The 19,701-nt window shown below is 36.0% G+C and overlaps 1 protein-coding gene across 3 annotated transcripts in view; it reads left to right on the top strand.

Annotated features, from left to right (window-relative positions):
• Positions 1–19,701, top strand: part of LOC138712113 (potassium voltage-gated channel protein Shaw-like) — a 932,154-nt gene that overhangs the window by 380,486 nt on the left and 531,967 nt on the right. For all 3 annotated transcript variants that reach the window (XM_069843532.1, XM_069843530.1, XM_069843531.1), the window contains one exon: positions 10,582–10,659. The gene's annotated coding sequence lies outside the window, so the exon portion shown is untranslated. The remainder of the gene's footprint in view (positions 1–10,581; positions 10,660–19,701) is intronic.

Here is a 19,701-nt window from a genome sequence, read left to right on the forward strand (position 1 = left end):
CGGAGGGAAAAAGACCTTTCGGAAGGCCGAGACGTAGATGGGAGGATAATATTAAAATGGATTTGAGGGAGTTGGGATATGATGGTAAAGACTGGATTAATCTTGCACAGGATAGGGACCGATGGCGGGTTTATGTGAGGGCGGCAATGAACCTGCGGGTTCCTTAAAAGCCACATGTAAATAAGTAAGTACGGGCAGAAATTTTGCAGCTGTAAATTTGGTCTCGTAAAATTTAAAGCCTTCATTTTTCTGAGCCGACGCATGCGAAGTGCGAGACACAAATCCGGACTATACGAGAGGTAGTGAGTGATTTCTACAGCTGGTAGGTATGCAAACCTCGCACCTCGCAGCTATAGAAATCACTCACTATCTCTCGTGTAGTCCGGATTTGTGCGAGGTGAAACTCGCACCTGGCATGTGTCGGATCAGAAAAACCAAGGTTTAAGGAGAATATTGGTTTAAAAACTTTATATCCCATGGATTGCGTGAAACGTGTTTATTCTTGGTAACTTTTAGGTTAGGTATGGATGAAATTGACTAAATGAATATGAGATGGGGAGCGTCATGGACCGTGTGGAATGAAGCAATAACGAACCTATGAATGAAGAGGAAATGAGAGGAGAAGTGCAATGCGAATCAAAGAAACGAAGGAAACAGAAGAATTAGAAGGGGAACCCTAGTAGAAAAGTTAATAAAGAAGGACAATAACGGCAATATAAGGAGAGCAAGAGTAATGTAACGAGAACAAGTAGGATTGCAATTATTCTCCCATACTTAATGACGAAAAAGTTTTATTTTTATGTCAAAAAAATAAATACATGGCGAACACAAATAATTTAGATGAATTTGATTGGAACCACAGAGCAATGTCCAAAAGTTTATTATAGGTGGCTATGGTAACTATCGATATTTTTTTTTGTAGAAAAATGGCGTTTTATATGCAGGAGAAAAGACTCTGCGTCTTCGATTTCCGTTATAAAAAGTTTGTTATTACCAGTCCTGCGTTTGGTTACTATGAGTTCAAGTTAGATGTACATGGATCATACTAGCTTCATTTCGCTTGTTTACGTCTGCTTATTCTTGTGTCTGCCTACATAGGCACTGAATAACGAGAATAGTAGACCTATTCACGCACAAAATATACTGTCACGTGGATTTAATAACAAACTAAATATTTATTTAAAGCCATCCAATGGGCAACAGATGATTATTCTCATAATTAGTAAAACATATTCATTTATACATTTTGCCTAAAACCACCCCTATAAAGTGTTAGTTCCTCTTACACAAATACAATCAGGGATTGTATACAAATAAAGAATATGTACTACCTATAAATCCTGTACAAAATGCCATAACAATCCATTAGAATTCAGAGAAGTTATTAATTTTGTCCAACTAGATTTCCGTTTTTACTCATTGTGCGCCGGTGGCCATACATACATGCATACATACATACATACATACATACATACATACATACATACATACATACATACATACATACATACATACCTACAGTATGTGCACATAGAAACAGTTTATCTTTTTTTAATTGTCGCTTCTATATACGGAATATGGAACGGAATAGGCTCTACAACTCAGCACTGCGAACTTTAAAGATCTACGTATTTCGCTAACCCTCAATCTAGGCGCATTCTCAAACTGTCACCAGCTGAGTATACTAAGATTCGCTGCTTACCCAAGTTTCTAGCCAGCAACCCCACTCGTACCCATCATGCGTCGCTACCCGGAGTTCGGGGAGTGCTATGGAATAATGACGAAATGGAAAAATTTTGAAGGGATGACATAGATGTCTAATATGGAGAAACGGGAGAGCCCCGGGTGAAAGCTCAACTGCGACCTTCTTCGCTATCATTGTCACTTTAGATTTTCCAATGAAAATTCCAGGCTTGACGAGGTCTCGAATCCGGACCGTTTGCATGACAGACTGAATGTCCGACCACTCAGCCACCGGGATTAAAACTTGTATCTTCTGAAATACGATAACAAGTGACACCCGCATAGACGATTCTTTGTCTCGTGAAATATACCTGAAAATGAGGGGAAGGAGAAAGTGGACTGGGAAGATTTCCTCTCTCGCCACGGTGCCACCTGACCCAATTGAAATTACTTCCGGGGTCCCTCAGGGGAGTGTCTTGGGGCCTCTTCTATTCTTGGCTTTTGTAAATGATCTGCCAGTTAATATCTTGTCTAGGGTTCGCTTATTCGCGGATGATTGTATGGTATACAGGGAAATAAAAAGTCATGAAGATACTACTCTTCTCCAGAATGACCTCAATAGAATAAACGATTGGGCAATAGCCAACAAAATGAAAATAAATTCTCTAAAGAGCAAAGCCATCAGCTTTACAAGGAAAAGAAATAAAATAGTCGCATCGTATACGTTAGGGGGTGAAACCATTCCGGAAGTTAACAAATGTAAATACCTCGGAATAATATTTAGCAACGATCTCGGCTGGGGGGAACACGTTACAGACACAGCGGGAAAGGCATGGAGAGCGTTACACTTTGTGATGAAGGTACTAAGAAAAGGTTCTGATAAATCCAAAGAGATTGCATATAAATCACTAGTACGTCCAGTAATGGAATATGGTGCTGCATGTTGGGATCCTTACAGATTAGAACATATTAAGACACTGGAAAAGATTCAAAAACGGGCTCTTAAGTGTTGTCGGAAAAATTCACCATTAAAATGGGACACACTCACGGACAGGAGAACGCGAATTCGATTATGCGCACTGTTCAAAACATACAGAGGTGAGCCTGCCAGGAGAGAAATAAAAAATAGGTTGCAGCCGCCAAATTACTCATCAAGGAACAACCACTCATATAAATTGAGGGAAAGAAGGCAGAGGACGGACACTGGAAAGTTTTCTTTTCTCAATCGTACTATCAGGGACTGGAATGCTTTACCTGCAGACTTACTAAACGCTTTACCAACAACCAAAAATGCATTTAAAAACAGGCTTAAGGACCTTACTAATAGACGGTAATTATACACAGTATTTAAAGGGTGTAAATGATATGTTGTTATTGAAGTGTTGTATGAGTGAAGAATTATGTTGTGTCAGTGAAGTGTGTTGTATCAGTGAAGAAGTATGTCGTGTCAGTGAAGTGTGCTGTGTAAGTGAAACGTGTTCCTGTCAGTGAAACTTTATAGTTTATAGTGGCAGTGCAAAGAATTTGAACAGTGAAATGTTTTTGAAGTGTTAGTGAAATCAGGATAGAATCAGTGAAATGTGTCGTAGTTCTAGTGCAGTGAGTGAGTTGACAGCGAAATGAGGTACTTGTGCAGATGTTGAAAGGTACTTGTGCAGATATGAACATATATTCGTGGGTTTTAGTTCGATCTTAGTTTTAAGATACAAATTAGAATATTTCAAATGTTATTTTAAGTGATCGTTTCATTTAATTTAGTATATTCCCTGTTGTTGTTGTTGTTATTATTATTGTTATTATTATTATTATTATTAGTATTAATTATTAGTATTATTATTAATATTGTATTTTTAATTAATAAGTTTATTATTGTCATTATTGAGTGTAATTAGTTACCACTGCCACCGGGTATATACCCATTGCAGTGTGAATAAATACATACTGGGTGTTCAGTTCAAAATTTGTCATGGCTCGCTGTATGCCGTCATGTGGCTAGTTGATGAGCCTAGAGAATTCAATCTTCCTACACTTCCGCAGCTCAGGTGTATAACCTAAGAGGCAGAGAAGATGGCTAGCAAGTACGGCGTTCATTCTGAAGAGTACGTACCGATACGTACGGTAACGCCGGTAGTGGCAGGAATGTGAACTGTTTGGAAATACGTACTGTCGGGATATGGGGAGAGGGTTAAGACGATTACTTACGTATTTGTTGACATTAACTTCGACGGTCAACATGGACACGGAGCATTTGATTTGTGTTGTGAAATGTTACCGTACGCAACCGATGATAACAAATACCCTGCGTACGACTTGCCGGCGCAAAACACAGTTCGAAAGAGGTTATGGTAGCACACAGACCGTACAGACCGCCATCTGTTGCTACGACGTTCAAGTTATACCGTACACGTTCTCAAGTTCAGATTGAAGAACGCCTTAAATAATAGGCAACTTCTCTAACATATAAACTGAAACTCGCTTCAAATCGGTGACCCAACAACAGTGACGTCATGACACACTTTGAAATGAACACCCAGTACATACGTACATATCTACCTAACTCATATACCCCCACCATAACGTTCTTACTATAAGCCACGGCGCACGCATGCATTTGGTTTCACGGGATAACGAAAAGTCTACACTTGTACAGATACGGAATTACAATTTGGAGCTAGTCTTGATGAGAGTCCATCTGCATTGTTTGTTTAGTCAACTGTCCGAAGACAGGTCTGAACCTTACAAATGACGCCAACAAGGGACCACTTATGACGCAACTAGGCCAGGATATAAAATGGTAGCATGACCAGTTCCTTTCTCCCTCCATTGCATACATCGCCGAGTAGCCACATATTACACTACTCAGACCTCAGATCCATCTGTATAAAGACAACAATTTCGCACGACTGTCCACAAGTACCATATAAATACAGGAGCTCTTGCTTACTGCACATGCGCAGTGTGTTGTAAGTATAACATACAATAAGGGAGCTCCAAATTTTATTTCCGCATCTGTACCTGCCGTCACCGTTTTTGGCGTGTCTCCTAGATATATAGTGCCCAGTTGTGAGCATGTTGTTAATGCAGCTGAGAATTGTACCACTTCCTATACACGACACATCAGCCACTTGCCAAACACAGTTGTCAAACTGACTGCAGCAAATGTAAAACGCACCTAACGTTCCCATTACTTATTTCACACGCCAAAAACGGTGACGAGGAACATATGATACGGCATTACAGTGATAAATAGTTTTTTCCGAATAGAAATCGTACTTACTTACAAATGGCTTTTAAGAAACCCGCAGATTCATTGCCGCCCTCATAGAAGCCCACCATCAGTCTCTATCATCATATCCTACCTCCCTCAAATCCATTTTAATATTATTCTCCCATCTACGTCTCGGCCTCTACGCCCGGTCTCCCAACTAACACTCTATATGCATTTCTGGATTCGCCCAAACATGCTACATGCCTTGTCCATCTCAAACGTCTGGATTTAATGTTCCTAATTATGTCAGGTGAAGAAAGCAATGCGTGCAGTACTATGTTGTGTAACTTTCTCCATTCTCCTGTAACTTCATCCCTCTTAGTCTTCTTATTGTATGGATTCTTAACAAGCTGTTTTTTTACGGTTATGGGCTGTTAGCTCTTCGCCCAACCCCAAGCTGGAGGACCACCCCTTATCGGCTGTCCACGACTGCTTATTCAATATATTTGCAGCTACCATCCATATCTGGAGGTCGTCTCCTCTATGAATAGAAATCGTATCATTTTTAAATGTCTCTTTCCACGTTAATTCTAATTTGGGCTGATTATTGACATGTGTGCTATTATTCCCTATTTTTTTTGTTTCTATTCATTTTATCATTGTTTTCTTCAAGTCTGACACACATATTTGGAAAATATTTTGATAGGTTTAATAAAATTTCTAATCTAATTTTGTACATTCTACTACTGTTTCGAAAACAGCAGAAAGTGTAAATAAATAAAATATAAGTTAAATAAATAATAAATAAATTCTAGGTAATATAAATGAGCCATAAATATTTGTAATAATAAGTAATTAATAATAATAATAATAATAATAGTAATAATAATATTAATAATAATAACATACATAGGGTAATAATTAATATAAACGAATAAGTATACAATAAAAAATAAAACTATTTGAAAAGAGAGAAAAGTCAGTTATCTATTCCTTCATGTATGTAAATATCTTTGTAGTTGGTTGTATTTTCAATAATTAATATGTGGGGCCATATGAGCGAATCAATCATTCTTTAAAATCAATACAAACAGTAAATTAATTAATATATTCAAAACACGAGCGTACCATTCTACGAAATGCATTACCTTAATTGCAAACAGAGGCCAAATCTGTGCGTTACGAAATGCTCGGAGCCAATACATGCTGTTTAAAAAATTGATACTCTTTTTAATCGATAACTTTGACGTTTTAGTCATGTGGTTACCGAAAGAGTTTGCTAAGTATCTAGTAATGGAAAACTATGCGAACATAAATTGTTGTTTGTTTGTTCGGAATAATGTATTGCAATTATTCAATTTAATGTGGAATAGTTGAAAGTCAAGGCCCATAAGTTCATAACTATTGCCATGAAATGAAAGCTGGCATGCTCAAGTAAAATAAATAGGAAATGTCATCTCTAAAAATAGTCAAAATTTTTTTCGCGAACGTCAGATTGACTGTGAATTTTCTAGAGCCTCGTTAGAATCTTACCGCCTCATCATCACAGATCAATACGATTATGATAAGATCACAAATTACGGACCGTACTTTGTTCCAGGAGACTACAAGATTAAGTATTATTGGAGTTTTTACTATAGTGGACAATGCGCGTGCATCTAGCAATGACTGCGCTCGCGACTCTCATTTGGTAAAGTGAGGTGGAACGAAACATGAACCATTTTAACAGTTGCACTATTATTTACAGCTTAAATTATGTACATTATGTACACACTAGAATACGCTATTTTTATTATTTGCACTGTCATAAAGAATGTAGGCCTACGTTGATCAAACATAAATCACTATTATTTACAGTGTTGTGTACTATAATGCAAGGTATTTTTCTACTGTTGTCGTTTAGTCAACTGTCCGAAGACAGGTCTGAACCTCACAAGTGAGACCAATTATGAGGAAACTAGGCCAGGAGACAATGGGGTAGGATGGCCAGTTCCTTTACCCCTATAGCCTACTTATTTTGTAAATTACTGACAATACTATAAATAATACTGGGTGTTCAGTTCAAAGTGTGTCATGGCTCGCTGTATGCCGTCACGTGGCTAGTCGTTGAGCCTAGAGAATTCAATCTTCCTACACTTCCGCAGAAGTGTATTACTTATCTGCCAGAGACGTTGCCTACCAAGTACGGCGTTCATTCAGAAGAGTACTTACCGATACGTACGGTAAACGCCGGTAGTGGCAGGAATGTGAACTGTTTCGAAACATGTACTGAGGTGAGTTTTTTCTTACTGTCGGGATATGGGGAGAGGGCTAAGACGATTACTTACGTATTTGTTGACATTAACTTCGACGGTCAACATGGACACGGAGCATTTGATTTGTATTGTGGAATGTTGCCATACGCAACCGATGACAACAAATACCCTGCGTACGACTTCGCCGCGCAAAACACAGTTCGAAAGAGGTTATGGTAGCACACAGACCGTACAGAACGCCATCTGTTGCTACGACGTTCAAGTTATACCGTACACATTCTCAAGTTCAGATTGAACGCCTTGATTAATAGGCAACTTCTCTGACACAAAATCTGAAACTCGCTTCAAATCGCTGACTCATCAACAGTGACGTCATGACACACTTTGAAATGAACACCCAGTACTTTATCAATGTAAGTCTACATTCTTTATTATAGTGTAAACAATAAAATAGCGTATTTTAGTGTACATAGAGTAAAGGGAATGTCAGATATTTATTACTTCTGAAATCAATAGTTCTTAAAAAGACTGCTTTTCTTCTCTAGAATATGATGCTTCTTCAATATAACTCTTGGAGGACACAATTTTTATTTTTAATATATCAATTTCCCTTCATTATGTTAATCATTCCTTTGATCCAAATTGTCTTATTTAACACCAACTTGTAAATGTTTAACTCTTATATTTACATTTAACTAAATATATCTACATATAGCTCTTATTATTATTATTATTATTATTATTATTATTATTATTATTATTATTATTATTAAATTGTTTTCTGTAATATTGCCGTTATTTATATTTCTTTGTACTTTTATACTGAATGAGTGGAAGAGAAGACCTTATGGTTTTAACTCTATCAGTAAAAGTAAATCCATTAAATAAATGGACAAATTATTTAAATTAGGCCCATACAAAAGATCATCGTAGTATCTGTCTTCGTCACTAGAATGCACTGTAAAAAGTCTGCGAGGCCTAGTTTTGAATCGTGAATAGAACGTCAATTGCAGCACAAACAAGATGCACTTGTTCCCTGATAGCACCTGTGGCACGCGCCAAACATGACGTCACTTCAGTATAGTCTATCAACAAATAACGTATCTCCGTATGCCTTGGGCTAGAATAGGGTCCCAAATTATAATTTTTTTCACTTAAAGTATCTCTTGATTAAAATTATTTCGAAATTATTTTCGTCCTAACTTCTTTAAACATTAGAAATTGATATTATTCTAGCAGAACTTGTAGTTCTGAATCGAATGACATGAGAACGATCGCTGTGCGATCTCTCGTTCCGAAGTTACATCGGTTTACTACCAAGTGACAATGTTTTGTCCCTATACACTTCCGCTATACCCACCACTGCTATAGCGATGACTCATTGCTCGAACCGCGTATGTCAGAAAAGTTGATCACTAGACTCTAAATTTCAGTTTGGTTTATTTAGATATCTCTATTAGGCCTAATTATTTCAGTAGGGGTTTTCATTTACTGTTGCTGAGTGAATTTGATTCTCTCTACGCAGTACGAAGACTAAAGTCTCGCAACTCCCATACATCGGTTCAGAAAAACATAGGCTTTAGGCCTATTCTACGTCAAAATTCATTATTGAATTTCTATTGGGAAATTTTCATAAAGATGTACTTTTTTTTTTTTAAGTTCAGTCAAGACTCATCTGTGGTAAAAGTACAACTTCTACCACAGATAAGTGGTACAGATACGTATATATATGATGTTAAGAAAAAAGTATCCAATATTTTAGGAGGTGCTGGTATACATCAAAACAAGAAAAGAATGTCTAATAAACATGGGTCCTACAACACATACTTTCTGAGATCTGAACACTTGTTCATAGGAGGTACTCAATGTGACGTCCATTCATGGCAAAGCAATCCTCTGCCCTTCGGTGTAAGGAATCACGCACTCTTTGAAATTGACTAGTTTATTCTTGATAACCAAAAATCTAGGAAATTTAGATTTGAGGAACGAGCAAGTCAATATGTGGGGCCTCCCAAATCAATCCAGCGGTCCTCAAATGGCAGCGTCAGGTGTTCACGCTAATTTCGGAAAAAATGTGCAGGTGTGCCTTCATGCATGAACCACATCTGTAGGTAGACAATACATCTGATAACGAGCCCCAGTTAATCTCTGTGGTAGCACGTATGGCTCTTAATCTATCGCCAAGAACGCCTACCCATACGTTGATTGAGAATCGATGCTGATGCCTTGTTTCTTCAAGTGTATGGGAATTTTCATCACCACACAGCTGTTCACGAAAATTCACACCACCCTCTCTGCTGAACCCCGCTCATATCCGCAACCAGGCTTTTGTTTTCAGTATTCCTTGCTATGTATCAGTATTCCGTGCCAGGGGTGTCAACTACGGTATGATTATTTGGTAGCCTGCTGTATTGTAGGGCAGAAAAATGCATTGCCATAAATGGACGTCACATTGAGAACCTCCTATGAACAAGTGTTCAGATCTCAGAAAGAATGTGTTGTAGAACTCTGTTTATTAGACTTTTTTTCTTGTTTTTATGCATACTATCACCTCCTTAAATATTGGATACTTTTTTAGCATCCTGTATACATAACTTATCGGATCAAACATGTCTTCAAAAATTTCGTAAAGATGTTTCCACTAGCATTACGTACTCAAATGTCATACATTGAGAGTCATGTGAGCTTTGTCCCAAGCTACTATATTACGAAGAATTTAACAATATAACATTTTTGTTATCCATATGGCTTCGTGAGCCTTGCAATGGAACTTTGATTTCCGTTTGAAGTCTGCTCGGATGTCGTCCTCGCATTCCAAGGTACACACACGTATTTGTTTCCCGAGGATTCAAGAAATACCCAACATTCCTTTGAGGTTGGAAGATATAGGCTATACTTAAGTCACTTTTATTCGAAGAACTGTCGAATATCCCTCATTCGTACTTCACAATGGAAGAGCAAAGAATCTCTATTCACTCTATATATTATAGACATTAGAATGCAGGAATTAAATTGATGGCACAGTCTTTTCGCCGGCATGAAAACATCACCGCTCTCTTTTTCGGAGGTCATTAGTGAAGTGTTTAGATACGACTGACAGAGAGAGAATGTCGTTAACTGTGTGACATAGAAGAAGACTTCGTAATGGATTTATAAGTATTTCACATAAACAATCAATTAATTAGATGCTCGGACTATATTTTAATCTCCCCTAACTTTCCCTCCGTTTACCATCCCTTCTTGTGCATTCTTCAGTAGGCCCAGTGTCTAAGCCAATTTCTTTTGTTTTTTTTTTCCTGGTCAGTTTCAGCATTATTCTTTCTTCAGCCACTCTTAACACAGGTGCATTGTTATTGTAATGCATTGTACATAATTTAATGGATAAATTAAAACGAACACTTACTTCAATGAGTCATACTTCCTCTTTTGTTTCAGATTACTTTTGGCATGAGTGATAAAACAAAGAAAGACTGGCCGACCGCGTAACCTGCAGTTGGATACTCAGAAAAGAAGGTACGATAAAATTTACAAACTGATTTTCATAATATGGATGTGGTTCGTAGATAGTTATTTATATATCTTATATTTTATTATGAACTGGCCATACCCATGCCCTTCGCTGCACTTCTTAGAAATAAATATTGATTTAAATCTCGTACAGTTTTGTAATTACTTACTTAGTGAATAATAGCTTTTTGTATGATGTAAGTCGTTTGTTCCTGAATCATTTTGAAAGTTGTATTTAAAATTATGAATGTAACTGTTATTATCATGCAATATTTTCTGTAGTTGTTCAGTTAATTCTACTTTTAAAATATTGATAATATATTAGACCTAATAAACAATTGGTCGGCGTCTGAAATGAAATACACTTGTAAAAACTGAAGGATCTTACTCTAAGCTGCAAGAAGATCTTCAATTAAATGATAAGCCTGTGCTTGAATTTTAAAAGATGGCGTAGAATTGACTTTGAATATTTCTTTCGCACGAAACGATGACACTTGAAATAAGGTGGTGTACTGTCTTATACCTAGGTATTATTTAAAAAGTATGTTGATAACGGATGTACTGCGATAAGTAATTTTTTTTTTTTTGGTTGTGGAGACTCTTGAATCTCAGGAGGAACAAATTTAAAAAAGCGCAGCATAATACGTTTGGCTCATTACCCCATTTTTGCTTTGCGTTTATTAAATAGTTTATTCATTTTATATATTTTAACACAATTGAAATGAGCATAGTTTGGATTATAAAATAATGGAATGCTAAGCTAACGTACTATTACTGCATACTAAATTAATACACTCTCGTTGTTCGTTAATTCTTCGAGGTGAAAATTAATGTGGTACATAAATATTATTTTAAGAAACACAGGAAACGAATATGGGTAAATTATGAACGCAGGAATACTATTTCGTGACACTTTGTAAAATAACTCAGCCCCAGTGAGCTCAACTGTAAAATACTAATTTTTACTCCATTATGTGCAGTATTTCTGGTCCCAGATAAATACTCATATTTACGACAAAATTCATAAAAATACTTTTATGTTCTATGAAAAAAATGAAATTAAGTGTATCAAATTAGAGTATTTTATGTGGACTAAATGAAGTTTAAATAATCAAGAAATATAATAGTGCTTATATTTAAAGTTTTCTGTGGGTAAGAATCTACTTTAATCTTACCTGTCCTCTATTCACTCAGGAGTTATCGTAATAGCATAAACATTATGTCCATCTAGAGAAACTACACTTTCCAATGGTGAAATAATAATTACACAAATCGGTTAAGTAGCTTCTGAGATTACTTCATACAAACACACAAACATTCTCGGTCACATCACGCCAAGTACTATCTCACTGTCACCAATTCCGTTTACTCTGGATGACTTAGTGGTTGATACAGCGTCGTTAAATAACTAAATAATTATCTTCATCTAAATCCTCATTATTTTCTTTATCTCTGTCTCCATTCTCGTCTTTATTCTGTATCTCCATGTCTATGCTGATCTGTATTCTATATCTCCATCCTACGATCTTCGCCTTAATTCTTTATTTTCTTCTCCAATCTCGTATTTATTCTTGTATCTTCATCTTCATACTTTATCTTCATCTACATTCTCGTCTTTATTATTATTTCCATCTCCATTCTCGTATTGTTTCACTCTCCATCCTCGTTTTTATTCTTTCCCTCTATCTCTGTCCTCTTCTTTATAACCTATCTCCATGCGTCTCTTTATTCTCTAACTTCATCTCCATCCTCGTCTATTTTTTTCACCTCTATCTCTATTCTCGTCTTTATTTGGTGTCATCATCTCCGCCCTCCTCTATATTCTTCATCTTTATCTCCATTCTCGTCTATTTATCTCCATCTTTTTCATCCTCGGCTTTATCCTTTATCTCCATATCCATGCTACTCTATTCTTTATCTTTATATTCGTCTTTATTGTTCTCTCTATCCCCATCTTTGTTTTCATGAAATATCTCTATCTCGATCCTCTTGATATTCTTTTTCTTCATCCTTGTCTTTATTCTGTTTTTTCTTCTCACCTTTATTCTTCATGACACTCTCCATTTTCTTCTTTATTCAGTGTTACTTAGCACTGTCTTATATTTTTCACTTTTTCCATCGTCTTTTTTATTCTTTATCATCATCTTTACTTATATGTTTTATTCTCTTGTTTACATTCATTTTCAACTGCCTTTATTTTGTCCTCTTCTATACCTCCATGTACATTTTCATATAAAATCTCTGGTTTATATTTATCGGCATTGTCTTCTTCGTCGCCATATTTACTTTCGTCTTCGTCTTCAGCTCTTTTTTCTTCTGTATGGTCTTCATTTTATTTTAATCTTCCGCCGTCCAAAAATTAAGCAAGTTCCTCTTTACTGATTGACTTCCCATGTCAATGGCTAGCTTAGTATTTCGGATATGCGTTTGAATAATGATGGAGAGCGAAGTTCGTTGTTAACCGTAGGACTCTATAGCCTATATGATATTCAGTGTTACCATGCACACAAAGTACATTATGCAATCGACTACTGCGTTAAAACTATTTGGCTCGAGAGCGTTCAATATTAATATTAATTATTTACAGGGAGAATAATGAGGCCGCACCGAGCAAATCCCACTTTATAAAGGGGAAATCTCCTTGTTCGCTGCCTCGTATTTAGTTTTACGGCCTTCATCACGTTAGACTAATAGGCTCAAGGGATGAACCGACTTTGTGATGGAATTTTTAATCTTATTGCCACAGTGCTGCAAGCAGAGCACTCTGCCGGAGTAATATGAAACCTGGAGCAGACCCCATCTTAACCTGAAGGAAAAAGCTTAAATGAAAACACAGTTAGTGACACTTTTCAAAACATCCGTGATTGAATTTCAAATATTAAAGCTACATGGCAACGAAACAACATTGTGAGCAAGCGAGTCTAAAAAAAGAAGCGTAGCTAACAATTTTAAACTTGCTAAACGATATTTTCCGGAAAAGCAAAAGTTTTAAATTCAGTGAAAACTCTATAGTGTATACCACGTCGATGTTGTAACTAGAACTACTTTTTTAATATCTAATTCTTCTTATTTTTCTTAATTTTCTAGTTCGTTAATTAATGAGTAACAAGCTAATATTTCAACTAACTCATTAGTTAGCTAAGTTCTTGCAAAGATTTATATATGAAAAAAAAAAATAGAGGAACCCATTCCACAATGTTAACAGCTAACAAATTAACAATTTATAATTTACATGTGAAAAATTACAGATATTTGCAAAATCTGTTACATAATACAATATTATGAATTAGTAAAGTTTCACAAGTTTCAAAACAAAACAAAGAAACTTACAAACTAAAACAATACACTATTATGCATACGCAATGTCGCCTACGACATTTTACAAGACATCTGTAAGGGGCAGAGCTAATGTTGCCGTATTTTCACCACAAGGATTGTCAAATGATTTTTCTTTATATTTTATCTAAAATGGATTATTGTCACTCATATACGAAAGCGAAATTTGGGCTAAAAGGAAATAGGCTAATATCAACAAAGATGAAATTCTTCGAAATAGCAGGATAAGTCTTATTGGATCGTAAAACAGTTATGAAATTATACAGGAATATTGTGTTAAGATATATAAATCATACATAAAAATAGAAAGTATTGAATATCTTCAAGAAACGTTTAAAAGTCTGCAGATGTCTTTAATTGCGACAATGGAGTTTCGTGTTGTGATTGGTCTACTGTACTAATATTGTGTTGATTGGATTGCAACTTAAATGGTCATAGGAATCGCTAAATTCAACAGATTAATCATTCAACATGGCTCCTTTTCATGTTAATGAAATGTATGTATGTATGTATGTATGTATGTATGTATGTATGTATGTATGTATGTATGTATGTATGTATGTATGTATGTATGTATGCATGTATGTATGTATGTATGTATGTACAGTATGTATGTTTGTATGTACTGTACTGTATGTATGTATGTGTGTATGTATGTATATATGTATGTATGCACTGTATGTATGTGTGTATGTACGTATATAAGTACAGTAAGTGTACACGGTGAACCTGAATTCAGCCGACACACTTCCAGGAGTTCTAGAGGACACCCAACTAAACAATTAGAGAAGAAAACCAATGGTTAGCAACCAATTTTTTACAAGATACAAGGTGTTAATTATATATAGTCATGCTTCATCACCTTACTTTTAACTTTCTTTACTTATAGTGCAATTAAAATTTATTATTTTAACAAATCACAATTAGTTAAAAAATCAAATTAATTATGTAGAATTATACACACAAACAGAAAACATTAACATATGAATGTAATTGCAGAATCATCTAATAAAAACAAATTTACTGCAAATGTTGTTCATAGTTGATCCTCATGATTCGATACAGGCTTGCATCTCATAATCATTGACCGCCTGACCAGTGCAAAAGTATCAGGAATTTCTCTGAAGTCTTGGCTTGCAGCAACGACCAGTAACACAAGATCTTCGGCTATAGCAACTAGATTACAACAAAATTCTTTCTCTTCACAAAAAAGTCTAACGGGCTTAGATCAGATGACTTAGCAGGCCAGAAAACTGGACCACCACGCCCAATCCATCTACCACGATAGGTATAGTCAACGTATTGCAAGCCATTGCACTGTACAGTAATCCGAAAGAGCAGAAAAACCGGCAAAATTATTATAGTAAATATTTTTTTTAGGATTCCTGTATATAATATTATAAGTGCCTATTTCAACGCTTTTAGAGCTTATTAAGCAAAAAGTACTTTTTTATCCGTGTGGCCTACAACTATCAGTAACTGTACTACTGCCATATCAATTACGTAATAAATAAATATATTTAGCTGAAAACTTAAAATAATACTTTATTTGTATTATAATAAATATTTAAATATATCAGTAATGTTCTTAAATATATTAGCATGCCTTACAACTCATTCTATGTCGCTTCATTCACCTTCGTCATCCTCGTTGGAAGTAGCGTTAATGTTAGTTCTGGAAGAAAAATCTAGGGATATCAGAAACGTCGGCTCTTTAGGAAGGTGAACTACATTACATTGAAGACATTTTTCAGATTTTCTTGGCAGTTTTCGAAGTGATGTGATGATTGGATCAGAAGTCAACATCAGTCTTCAGAAATGTCTTCGTCTTCAACAACCCTTGATGTTTTTCTTGAATGGTTTTCACGAAAGAATTTAATAACGTTATCTCTGGCTTCTTCAGCTTCTTCTGACATTTTCCCAATAAAATAATTCCGGTAGAAATGACAGAGGCCTCATGTAGAATAACCTTATTCACAGATGAAGCTTATAATAGCAACGATATTTTTTCTACAAGAAGTTTTGTAGTAGTTAAGGCATACTCATTAAAGGTTGATTCACCTATGCTGTATCTACAACAAACAGTGATCAAAATGACACCAAAGCGTTTTATCATATTTTCATCAACACCAATGGCAGCAGAAGCAAGTGAAGTGAATTCTAATGAGTCTGTAGTACCGAGGTGACGGGAACGGGGATTTTATCATATAATTACTTTCGGAGATGATTCATATGCATGGTAAAATAACAGCTGGCATTACACAGGTTATAAAGACATGATTTTCGCTGTAAGTCAGATTACTAAACCTTTGTTTATACGGCGATTACCCACTACTGCCAACTAATTCCACTTTCACAATAAAGGCTGCTCCAAGTAAACCGGACACGAGAACCAGAACGAGAACGGGAAGCGAAAAACGTGAACGTGAATATTTTTCGTTCACAATAAACCGAGAATGGAAACCGCTATGCATATCGATATGTATGTCAATAACGATATTTAAAGTAGATATTACACATTCTGATGTTATTTGTGTATAATTGGCCAATGGCGTTCTCTTATGAGTATAAGCCAGTCAGCATAAACACAAATTAACCAATTTCGAAATTTTAGACACGGAATATTTAAGAATTCAATTCACGTGGTACGTCTGATCACATATATACGTAGCATATATTGAAAGTGATTCTACTGAATTTCTAGGTTAGTTAAAAGCAATGAATGAACAAAAAATTACGTCACTGCCTAGTTGCTACAAAACATACGACGACCAAATAATGTGTTTGTTGACAGAATGAATCTAGTCGTCTGTGATCGTAAAAGAGAACGGAAAAAGTTAAAACTTGGCCAACTATCATGTTCCCGTTCCTGAGCTCCGGTAAGCTTCTCGTTAATTGAGAATGCTCACATTTAAACATTTATTTTAACAATTTTTCCATCTCCTTGTCGTTTTCGTTCCCGGTGTATTGTGGACCAGCCTTAACATAAAACCATCTAATTCATTGTAGAATCTAATGATCCTATTACAGTATCCTGTTGTTTTGCTAGACGTGTTGCTATATGGTTCAACAATTTCTGTAGCTTCACTTTACAGATGTTTCATCGAAAGTTATTGATGCTTTTGGTAGGTAACAATTTTCTTTAGCTGCTAGTACTCGATGATGATAAGGATACAAACCAGCATTTCTTTTTTTAGCTTCTTTCAAGATTAACTTATATTGCTTTCATTTAAACTTACCTCGACAATTAATGACACAGCTCTTTCATCTGATTAAGACTACATTTCTTTGCGTGATTTAGAGGCAGTCAACGCCCGATGGATTTTTCCATCTCTCGTAGGGTACTATGACAACTCTATTTTAGAAGCTACGGTACCTCTTCCTCTTCTTCTAACTCTTAAGTCTTGTTACTGTAGCAAAAGCTAACACTGTCACACTTTTTTTCTTTGCCCATTGCTTCTGTTTTCCGTAATTTATCTCTATCATGCTTTAATCAAAAGTCAATTTACGGCGTCCTCGTTTAACCTCTTCTGCACCTAAAGAGTCCTCTATGTTTCTACCACTGAGAAACATTCAAACTCATTCAACCAACTTACATAATTTAATGAAAATGCTTCCTGTTTTCTATGGTACATTTTCAAGTTTATCAAATAATAATTTACAAAAACCATCGCTTGTGTTCTTATTTTCTTTTCATTTTCAGGTGAAGAGTGGTTCTTAAACATTTTACATATACGCAATCCATAACTAATTAAATGTGTTCGTTATTCACTTCCACCTTCACCAGATTTTTGTCGAATGTCGTACATTTCTCTCCGAGATTTTCGACATTCCATTGTAAACGCGTAAAAAGTTTAAAATACAGAATGTCGTCCTAATAACAATATGCACTCTCAAAACTGCAACATATCTGCACTACTTGAATAAATCAATACAAACTAATAAGACTCTGCAGAAATGTATGCTGTGCGGTAGTGCCAATGTGCGGGTGCTGATTGAGGAAGCGTGGCGCCTACCTGCCTGGCAGACGCTAATGCAGGCTCTCACCAAAACATCACGTACACTCACGACTGTACGTGACGGCAAAAGTTCTTCATTTTATCACATCCTATAGACTATAAGTTTTCTTTGGGACCTAAACTCATTGCTACGTTTAATTGCAAATTTTTTGTAGCTCAACGAGAATTTATTCCATCACATTACTTTTTTTGTCTAAAATTTAAAAATTAAAACAAGGCTATATTTACATTTTTTACTATTTCTTTGTGTTCTAGAAAGATCATTCTTGACATTAAAATGCATTAGGAATAAAACTACGTGTATTAAATGATGAAAAATGTATTGTTTCAATTAGCTTAAAAATTGGCATTTCAAAACATGCAAATTCAATTATTATGATGTACCGAAGTACATATGATATTTCCGTGTAGGAAGTCTGCTTTATCATATGATGAAGGATGGATAGAACAGAGAAAAATTCTCTCCGGCACCGGGACTCGAACCCGTTTTTTCAGCTCTACGTACTGATGCTTTATCCACTAAGTCACACCGGATTCCAGTTCGAATCCCCTCAGTTTAAGTTCCAACTCTCGGTTTTCCCTTTGGTGGCCTACCCTCATGTACTGCGTCACAGATTATATGACAGTGACACTATGTCCAACGCACTCATTACCAATGACTAAGTGGCCGAGATCCGACGGGAGGAGTGCCGTCTTGAATCACTAAGGGTGCTAAGCATAGACATTTCGCTAGCCTGCGCTACGAGCTGCTAAACTAACCCCGGCTATCGACTGATTACTTGTACAGAATTCATATCATATCATATCGCTACTACAGGTTTATGAATACGAAAAACGTTAGTTCGCTGATCATCCACCGGTAGCCCGCGCTAAGAATGTCTATGAATATGACCCTAAGTGATTACTTACGCATATCTGTTCTATCCATCCTTCATCATATGCAAATTCAATCTGTTTTTGCCGGCGTATTTATTAAATTATAAATCTTTCAGTATCGAATTTAGATGGTTAAATATGTTTTAATCAAGTGTCGTAAGCAAAAATCGTCGGTGAAAAGGTTGAAAGTATAAATTTTAACGGGATTTTCCGAGTTTCGAATCACTGTGGCACTATCTGGGTAGGTGACTTGTAGACAGAATGTCTTACGTTGTGGACTGACAATGAGTCGAGGTCCAGTTTTAGCACATATGTCCTACAATAAATAATTTTATTATGGGATTCCACCCTGGACACTTTCGCTCCCTGTTGCTATGAAAGACAGGATTTCCGGGATATGGTTTACCACATCAGAGTACTTCACATGATGTCTCCTATCAGTCAAAACAGTTTTTCGTATGCATCTTGATTACACAACTTTTAACACTATATCACACAGTTTTTCGGTTGAATTTACTGTAGATTGTGTATGTAGTGTAGCTACATACACAATCTTTAAGTCCCACCACAGGACCAGAGAAGGCTGCGCATATTTCCGCTGAGCAGAGAGTTAACTTTTGGCATCAAAAGCTACTTGAGATCTGGGTGTGAACTTTTTGGCATTCAAGGTCAGTTGAGGGGTGAGTGTGAACAGATAACTGTATGGATTCTTCTAGAAGGGTAGAACTCTAGTGCATATTTAAGGATCATGTATTGTTATCACTACATTCCCCTTATCTAGCGATTTCTCACCTTTTTCACTGCAACTGATTGACTC

This window comes from Periplaneta americana, chromosome 13 (genome assembly GCF_040183065.1).
Source record: "Periplaneta americana isolate PAMFEO1 chromosome 13, P.americana_PAMFEO1_priV1, whole genome shotgun sequence".
NCBI lineage: Eukaryota > Metazoa > Arthropoda > Insecta > Blattodea > Blattidae > Periplaneta > Periplaneta americana.